The sequence below is a fragment of the Pelodiscus sinensis genome, chromosome 22 (genome assembly GCF_052426305.1).
Source record: "Pelodiscus sinensis isolate ZL-2025 chromosome 22, ASM5242630v1, whole genome shotgun sequence".
NCBI classification, from domain to species: Eukaryota; Metazoa; Chordata; order Testudines; family Trionychidae; genus Pelodiscus; species Pelodiscus sinensis.
The window spans coordinates 782813-793061 of NC_143073.1; positions in this window are offsets into that span (position 1 = coordinate 782813).

The window sequence follows — 10249 nt, forward strand, 5'->3', positions numbered from 1 at the left end:
CGGGTCCCCCCCGCGGAGCCCGGCAGACACTGACCCGCTGCAGCGCGGGCGGGCCGGGGGCTGGTCTAGGGCGCGGCCCCCGGAAGGGTCCGAGCCCGGGTAAACCCTCCTGCTCCGCCCGGTGTCACAGCACAGCCCGCGAGCCTCTCAGAGACAGGGAAGGGGGGTGCGCAATGGCCCCTCCCCGCAGGGACAGTGATTTACACTGGGGGGGGAATAGCAACCGCTCCGGCACTGGCCCTGCGAAGGGGGTTACGTGGCTGCCCGTGAAAACAGACGGGAGTTGCTATAGGGAGTTGCTGGGTGTCTGCTGGTGGGTCCTGCCCACATGCTCAGGGTTTAGCTGGTTGCCATATCTGGGGTGGGGAAGGAATTTTCCTCCAGGGTAGATTGGCAGAGGCCCTGGAGGTTTTTCGCCTTCCCTGTAGCATGGGGCACAGATCCCAGCTGGAGGATTCTCTGCATCTTGGGGCCTTCAAGGTATTTGAAGGGTTCAGTATCTGAGATAGGTGAGAGGATTATTCTGGGAGGGGTGGGTGAGATTCTGTGGCCTGCGCTGTGCAGGGGGTCAGACTAGATGATCAGAATGGGCCCTTCTGACCTTAAAGCCTATGAGCCGGGAAGTGACTAAGTGGCAGTGACCAGGACCCACGCGGCCTGTGCTCATTCACGCCAGTGCAGGGCAAGCAGACCCCCCGAACGAGCTGATCTTGGTCGAGGCAGAATCTTCAGGCCAGAGACTTTACCCTGAGCTGGGCGCCCGGCCCTTTGCCCCCTCTCAGGGGCTCCAGACAAGCGAGGGCGGAAGCTTCCCAACGCTCACATGGTCCATGGTCTTTCCCCAGGGCGGGACCTGTTTGTTCTGCATCCCCCATTCTGGGGAATATGGGGCTCAAAATGGCAGCCCAGTGCCAGGTGCTGCCCACGTGTCCTAGGGCCACCACGGCTTCGGCTCACAGGCAAACACGGCTGTTTACCCGTCACTGAGTTGAGCACCCAGCCACGATGAAGGACTCGCCTCAGCACAGTTCGAACGACAAACGATCAGTCTCATTCATCGGGTCAGCAACCCCGGCACGAGAGCCGACCGTCACTGGCCCGTGGGGCGGGAGCTCGGCCCTGCCCCTCCTCCCTGCGCAGCGGCTGCAGCCTCGGCCACGCAGCGGCAGGCGGGAGAACAGCTCCGGCTGCCCCTGCCCACCCAGCGCATGCAGTTAACCCGCTCTCCTGCTACAGGCTCTGGGCCTGCGTCGGGAGGGGGTGGGGCAGGGCATGCTGGGGTGGGTGGCCGGTGGCTCCCGGTTGCCCCACGCTGTTCCCCGCAGGCCATGTGGGGGGGGCAGGGAGCCCATTCCCCAGCACCCCTCGGTGCCCAGCGGGGCTGGAGCCAGCCTTGCCTCTGCCTGCCCCAGCCTCGGAGCTGCAGCCAGAAGGCACAGGGCTGGGCCAGGCAGGGAAGAGACTCTTCCCCCTCCCCTCCCACCGCTCCCGGGGCTGCAGGTCCCAGCACTGCTGCCCTGCCGGTGACTGTGCTAAGGGCACAGGAATGGGAGGGCAGAAGGGGGTGAAGGAGGATGCTGGGGGGGCAGAATGGGAGAGGACGGGGCTGCACTGAGGGGCATGGGGCAATGCAGAGGATCAGGCTGAGGGGGATCATGGGGCTGAAGTACAAACCAGGACACACAATTAACCAAAACTGGGTTAATAGAAAAGAAAAGAGAAAGCTTTTATCACCACCACAGTCTTCCTGTTGCGAGCAGAATGACTGGACTGAAAGGCAACACCGTGTACGCGCCTGGAGAGACTCCACGGGCCTAGAACTTAGTTACAAGAAAAGCCAGAACATGGTTTAAAAGTGCAGACATCAGATCCTACACCCAACCCACCAACTAACGACACCTAACAGATTTATCGCACTTGACCCTGCTCCGGAAAGTGAAGAACGGTTTCTTGGAGAGAGAGACGTGTCTCCCTCAGAAGCTGGCGGGAACTCTCCGAGACAAAAGAGGGAAAAACCCAAAATCCTTTGTCCCAGTTTGAAAGTCCCACCTACATTCCTATTGGCCGCTCCAACTGGCTAGGTGTAGTTAACCCCTTAGTCCCCAGGCTGCATGACAAACACACAGCGCTGAGGGCTGGAGGAGGGATTGCTCACCGCGCTGAGATGCTGCAACACACAGAACCCCTCTGACAGCCGGGCAGCTGTTCCTCCCCCCATGGGTGCAGCACATCTGGATACACCCCGGTGGGTTCTGGCCCTCTAGCCCACACACAGCAGGCTGCAAATGGGGAAGGTGCAGACTTTGCTGCTATGGACCGGTCCAGTACCTGAGAATCAGCCTTTCCCATTGGTTCCCAACTGCCTCTGCTCCGCCTTCTTACCTCTGGCCACATCACTAGTTCTGGACCCCTGCAGCTCCTTTCGTAGGGCAGGGCCTTTTACAAGGGAAGCAAAGGAGGGGCATCTGGGGGAAGGCTCATGTGAGTGCAGGAGAGAATGAGACACCCGGAGACAGAGGATGCCGTGAATCGCAGTGTTTATTGCTGCACCGCTACAGTAAAAGGCGGGAAGGGAACAGAGAACGGAGAGGGGGAAATCTCCAACATGTGAATCGTCTGCAGCACACGTGCCACAGGATCTCTCCCAGGCAGCGCTGAAATAGCAGGGGCTCCAACGCAGCGAGTTTCTTCTTACACGTTTATGAATTGGCCCCTCGATAGGAGAAGCAGGCGCAATGTGCAGTGAGTGGAGAAAGGCTGGAACGCTCCTAGAAACACGTCCCAGGGCAAGGGGAACGTCAGACGAGCGGAGTTAGGAGGAAGCTACTGTGCATGGGGCTGTCATTCGTGGTCCTTCTGTGGCTGTCGGTGGTTCCGTGGGCACTAACAAAGCCTCTTTTCCTTGCAGCACTGCTGCACCGGTGGGCATTTGGGAGGGCACGGGCAAGGGCACGGATCCACACACTTAGGTGGACAAGGGCATGGACACGGATCCACACACTTAGGCGGGCACGGGCAGGGATGCACACACGTGGTGCACTTCTTCACACAGACATTACAGCAGGGATCCACGCACTTGGTCACACACGTGGTCTCACAGACGTTGCAGCAGGGATCCAGGCACTTGGTGGTGCACTTGGTCACGCAGCATCCGGGAGGCGGGCAGGTCTGTTTGCATTGCTGCTGGTGAGCCATCTTCCTGGGGTGGGGGCAAACCTGGAAGACAAAGGAGGATTGTGGCTTTGCAAAATGAAGTCCAATATTAGCTGCTTAGTCTCATACACCAGAACGTTCAGCAGAATCAGAGGCTGGTGCTCCAGAGGGGGGTTGCCATTGGGAAACAGCTGCAGGAAGAAGAAGCAGGAGGCAGCATGGACCGAAATCCCACTCGAAAGGCCGGCAATGGGATTCGCGGCAGAGCCACAAGACACCAAACAGCCCTGCTGGTAAGAGCAAGCAGCGGAAAGCCGAAAATCGAGCCCAGACACTGGGTTAGGGCCCAATGGCCGGCAGGAGACTTACCCAGTTCAGCAACAGGAGCAAGTGGAGAAGTGAAGTGGATTGGGGAGCAGCGGGGCACACGTCCTTTTATACGGCTCCATGGCCCAGTCTCCGGAAGTGAGATGTCCTAGAGCTATGCACGTCTCATTTGCATTAAGGAACTTGCTCCAATTACCCATCCTTCAACTACTTGTTTGCACCATTATTTTTAATAATTATTTGAAGAGGACACGTGTGACATAGTTGAGGACGTGCTGGTGATAAGTGCTGATGCCTGACCTACAAAATTCAGATTAGGAAATAATATGCAAGAAACACTGGCAATCCTTTGCTTAAAATAAACATGGATTTTCATTTATTTTTCCATAGGCTCTTGCATCTTCCTCCTAAGGCCTCTGTTACTGTTCACAGGCAGAGAGAAGATGGATGGATGGATGGTCTGAGCCATTATGGGCGTTTTTCTCTTCCTGCTAAAGTGCGGTCTCTGTCCGCGACATACCACAGATGTATCTGCGGGTTCAGAGATACACTGGGCCGCCTGGGCCTTGGTGTTTTTAGCAGTTGAACATTCCAAATGGAGGCCATTGTTCGCTTTTACTCTTGCTGGAATGAGTATTTGCCGGGTGTCCCCCTAGACGACATTGGGGTCTTTGTTGGGTGACGTGGTGTCCTGTCCTCATGGAGCTATTTTGCACTGATACTTTCTTCTAATTCCAATATAGCCTGTAAGCTGCTGAGGCAGACGCTTATCTCTCTGCATATGAGGTGCCGGTGCTCCAATGGCGAGAACCATGACAAACCCAAGATGCCTTTAATGTGAGTGTGGAATTGTGTCAGGAGCTGGCATGTTCCCTCCTCACCCTTAAAGCCAACACGTGGGGGTCATGAAGGGCCCATCCTAGGGTGTCTGACAAACTTTCCTTTGTATCACCTGCTAGTCCCACTGAGTCAACTAAAGGGCCCTGTGGGCTCACAAGTTCAAGGCCATGAGGTGCGCGATGCTCCAGTGGGTTTGTATCGCAGAAGCTGGATTTGAGGCCCCATGACTTAGGCCAGGTCTACACAACACCGGGAAGGTCAGCTTAAGGTACACACTCTAGCTGTGTAAACAGCGTAGATGGAGTTGACAGACCTTAGTCGAGTTTGGAGCCATCTCCACAGTGGGAGGTCGATCGAGAAATGCTCCTTTTGACTTCCCTTACTCCTCAAGAGGGTGAGGCCTACCGGCACCAATAGGCGCCACCTTGGTGTTTGATTCTACGAGACTTGCAAAATTGAACACCAGGAGATCGACTGCCACAGAGTCGTTCTTCCTGCAAGCAGAGACATGGCCTTGGCCTACAACACGGCCAACATGGGCATATCTTTCCCTGTGGCATTCCTGTGGCCGTGTCCTTCAAACCTGGCCCCCCGGGTGCCATGAGCCAGGCCCTACTTTGAGGACATGGGTTGGAAAATTACCTCAGATTCTTCTGATACATGAAATTGCCTCCTAGTGAGTCACAGTCATTAAGTACCTTACAGGAGGTAGCGTGATCTTGTGAATAAGGCATTGCAGGGAGAACGCGATGGGATTCCTGGGTCTGCCGCTGTCCATCTGTGTGGTATTGGATGAATCATTCCATCTCCTCCTAATGGCTTTTTCCCCTCCGAATGGCGAACCGCAGCAAATGGGAGCCCCAAAGCTCCGTGGCTCTGGCCACAGGAATGGCCAGTTAGCAGCTGTCATTCCAGCGGTGGGGCTGGGCTCCGGCAGCCCTATACACTGGGGTAACGACGATCTCCTCCTAACTCTCCCTGCCAGGGCCACCTGCCCCTCCCTCTTCAGGAGCACCGAGTGCTTCATTTAGCACGGCCGGCTGCAAAATATTGCACTGCAGAAGGGATTGGTGGTTCCAACCCTGCGAAACGCACTCTGTTTGCTCGCCCTGCCCCAGTCTCCGGGTACCGACTAGTGCACATGCCGCTCAGCATTTCGCTGTCTTCCGCAGAGACATGTTGCTGCTCACAAGAGTCTTTGCTGAGGGAAGTTGACATTATGTCGCTCCTCCCATTGCAGACCTGCCGAGGGGGGTTTCAGTGCATCCTCCCCCCGTTCCCTCTCAGCTGGTTTGCAACGGCAACACCCTCTCTGGAGACGTGTCCCCTACTGCACCAGCCTCTCATTCTGCTCAGTGTTCTGATGCACGATGCAAACGAGAAGATAAATCTCTTTCCTTGATTCTGCAAATCTTAAAATCTGCTTTGTCTTCCAGGTTTGCCCCCACCCCAGGAAAAGGGCTCACCAGCAGCAATGCAAACAGACCTGCCTGCCTCCCGCATGCTGCGTGACCAAGTGCACCACCAAATGCCTGGATCCCTGCTGCAACGTCTGTGAGACCACGTGTGTGACCAAGTGCGTGGATCCCTGCTGTAATGTCTGTGTGAAGAAGTGCACCATGTGTGTGCACCCCTGCCCGTGCCCACCTAAGTGTGTGGATCCGTGTCCATGCCTGCCTAAGTGTGTGGATCCGTGCCCTCCGTGCTCTTCCAAGTGTGTAGATCCGTGCCCTTGCCCATACCCTCAAAAGTGCCTTCCATGCTCTCTGAAATGCCCACAGGTGCAGCAGTGCTGTAAGAAAATATGCTTCGTTAGTGCCCCTGGAACCACCGACAGCCACGGAATGGAAAGGAATGACAGCCCCACGCGAAGTAACTTCCTCTGGACTCCGCTTCTCTGACGTTCTCCTGTGTTCCTGGGAACAACCCCAGTTTTGGTCACACGCTGTCTGCACCGTCTGTGATTCTCCTGTGCACAAGTCAATGTGTTTCCATGTAACAGGTAACTCACTGTCTTTGTGCCTCTGGTATAAAAATTAAATCTGGGAGAGATCCTGTAACACGGTGGTGAATGCTGCTTAGTGCTGGAGATTTCTCCCTCTCTTCTCTGTCCCTGAAACAAAAACCAGGACTACGCAGCACTTTAAAGTCCAACAAGATGGTTTATTAGGTGATGAGCTTTCGTGGGCCAGACCCCCTTCCTCAGAGCAAATCACTGATCTGAGGAAGTGGGTCTGGCCCATGAAAGCTCATCACCTAATAAACCATCTTGTTAGTCTTTAAAGTGCTGCATAGTCCTGGTTTTTGTTTCAGCTACCCCAGACTAACACGGCTGCATCTCTATTACTATTCTCTGTCCCTGTTCTGTCTCTTAAAGTAGATGGGTACAATAAAAACAACGAGATTTACTGGAGCGGTCGAGAAAGGCTAGACTGCCGTGCTGTGCTGTATCAGCTGATTGTCGGCACAGTGCGCGGCCATTTTTATTTGAATGAAGTCGGGATTATTTAAATCCCCGCTTCATTGACTGTGTGGAGCAAACTACTTTACATGGCTCCGTCGACGGAGCCATGTCGTCTGGACATACCCTAGAAGTTCCCACTGCTCCATTTCCTTCCGAAGCAGCTTCTCAAGGTCTTCCAGGCTCCCCCTCGGGATGTCAGGAGAAAGGGCTGTGTGGTGTGCCAGAGCGCTCCTTCAGCCAGGGAAAAACCTGGTGCAAAACTCACCGTACAGCAGGGCAACACTTGAACATGGGGACGTACTGGGCTAGCCAGCCCTGCCACCAGTTCATTTGTATTAGTGTAGAAAGGGAGTAGAGCGCACAGGGGCTTGTCCGGCTACTAAAGCAATGGCAGCCGAGCACAAGAAGAAATGATCACAAGGAAAGATCTGGACCTTGCCCAGTATCCATACACCTCTCCATAGGGATCCCTGATGCTACCCAGAAGCACGGGCGTGGGGCAGACATTATGTGGGAGACTTTTTACATGTTTCCACGGCCGGGTGCCTGGAAATGAGACGCGCCAGGGCTATGCAGAGGGGATGTTTTCACAATCCAAACCTCTTCCATCTACTGATTCTTCAGTTACTAGGTTGCCTCATTATTTTTAATAGGTGTTTTCTTTGCTAGTTATAATTATTTCAAGGAGAGACACGTGGCATCGTCTGAGCAAATGCTGTTTGTAAGTCCGAGCGCCTGACCCACGTAATGCCAACTGGAAAAAAATCCTTTGAGTAAAACACTGGGTTATTGGCGTTTATGGATTTCTATAAGATCCCCTTCACAGTCGTTCTTCACCTTCTTCTGAGATATGCTCACTGGCCGCTGTCAGAGACATGGTACTGGACTAGATTGATCTTTGGTCTGAGTGGCTCCCCTCCCTGCTTCTATAAATGCAGAATTGATGTTGGAACCATATATTTTTAGCAGAAGGCTAATCATCATTCTGGTGGTCTCACTAGAAGAAATAGCTGGGATGCTGAAACTTCATTCTCATTCTAATGCATTATTATCTACTACATATTTTAGAGAATTTGTTTGGCTGTGTGTTTGATCAAGAACTCCTAAATGGAAAGAGCTAGGATCACAAAACTTGTATACAACTTCCTCTGGTCATAACTTAAAGCAACCTGTGGAACTCCTTGCCAGAGGATGTTGTGAAGACCAGGACTTTAACCGGGTTCTAAAAATATAAATTCATGGAGGCCTGGTGCATCAATGACTATGTTTGCCAGAAGCCGGGAGCGAGCAATAGGGGTGGCTTCACTTGATGATTCCATATTCTAGTTATTCCTTCTGGGGGCAGCTGGCATTGGTTCCTGTCAGAAAACAGGACCCTGGGCTAGATGGAACAGCCTTGACAAGCATATCCAAGTCACCCATTAACAGTCTCTCTGTAGAGTGAAGGGACTCGGTCTATCGTTGTAAGGCCGGTTTTCTGCCCTTCTAATCCTTCTTGTGACTCTTCCCTGAATCCCCTGCCACTTATCCACAGCCAACTGAAGCACACGCGCCACTCTTGGCCACAGGTTCCCAGCAGCAGTCTCATCTGTGTGCAGCCTGTCCCAAGGCTGTGTTAGCTCTCGGGGCCACAGCCTCACACCGGGCGCCCGCATTCCACCGATTCTCTCCCATCACTTTTTGACCACGAGGGACCTGCAGTAAATGGCACCGTTGACTGGCGCTGTCTTGCCACGCATTCCGTTGAGGAGCCTGCTTGCCAAGGGGTCTCCCGTCCGGTAAGGGGGGCCGGCATTCCTTGTTCACGTCACACTAGCGGGCTCCACTCGTGAAAATGCACCAGGAAGGGGCTGAAAGAATCCTTGAGTGGGATCATGATGGTCACAGACGGGAGGGAAATCATTTTCAGTGACATCACATAGAGGGCGTCTCCAGGAACACAGCCCCCTGCCATGCCATGCTAGTGCCTTTGTTCTCTATGGAGCCAGACTCGCGTCACCCTTCTCCCCTGCCTGGGTACAGCTTAGGCCCTAGCTCTTGCCTTTTTAAGTGCAGGGGCTGTGGACTAAGAGGGCCTCCTGCAGAAACATCCCTGGGTTGTCAAAAGTCCAAATCATTTTGCAGGGCCCCCTTGGTCCAGGGTCCTCAATTGCAGCCACTAAAGCCCCTGCACATTATCCGGCCTTGTGTGGCTGGGGAGAAGGGCGGCAGCTCTGCGTCCTGCCATGCTCCCTGCGGGGCTGAGCCACATTGCAGGGAGCCCTGGGGAAACACACAGGGGTGGGGTGGAAGACAAGGATGCCAAAATTCCAGGACAAGTGAAAAAGGTGCATTCTGCAAAATGCGAAAGTCTCCCCCATAATTATCATTTAGGCCTGTCCTTATGGATAGCATCAAACCTGCTTTTGAAGGGTGCACGAACAACGTGGAAGCTCAAAATCTGTTCTCGTACAGGAAACTTTTTTTGCTCAACCTGCTGTTGCTTTTCCAGGACAGCCAAGGCCCGGGGCGGGTGGGGAGGGGGGAATGTTAATGAGTATCCACAGAAACAAAAAGAAATTGGAGCTAGATGTGGCTGAAATTGTGGGTTTTTTAGGCCAAATCACCGTTCTGCTGGTGAAGGTAGCTGCCATCTTACCGATTTGTGATGCTATTCAGGCTTTTAAGAAGACTGGGTAGAGCTGGGAAAACTAGACGTGGTCAAGAGGGGCCTTTCTGAGACTCGTTTTTGCTGAGTGTCCAGTCAGCCGCCAGACACACGATAAGGGGTAAATTCATAGCTTGCGTAATGCCATTGTCCTCCGTGGTTCTGAGAAACCGGGCAAGGGAACAGCAGCTCATGGCTGCTCCTTATTCTGAAAGGACTTCTCAAAACTCCCGTGTGTGTTGGCAGCGGCCGATGGTAAAGTTCTGTTGCCTGAACAGTGCTGAGGAACAGAGGCCATGAAAACAAAATGTCTTTCCTCAGAAACTATTAAAATCATATGATAGTGAGCTTAAACACAAAAAGGAAGCTTATGGGAAGTGGAAACTCAGACGGATGACTTGGGAGGAGAATAAATATATTGCTCGAGAATGCAGGAAGGCGAAAGCGCAGTTGGAATTGCAGCTGGCAAGGGATGTGAAAAGGTTTCTACAGGCCTGTTGGCAAGAAGAGGGTGATCAGAGAGGGTGCCGGGCCCTTACTGGATGAGGGAGGTAAGCTAGTGTGAGGTGATTCGGGAAAAGCTGAAGTACTCGATGCTTGTTTTGCCTGTCTTCCCAGACTACTGCACTACTTAACACAGCAGGGGAAGGAGGTGGGCAGCCCTTGGTGGAGAATGAGCAGGGTAAGAACTATTCAGAAAAGCTAGACAGACACAAATCCATGGGTCTTTGCATCCGAGGGAGCTGGCAAATGTCATTGCGGAGCCTTTGGCCATTATCTTTGAAAACTCGTGGAGATCGGGAGAGATCCCGGATGAT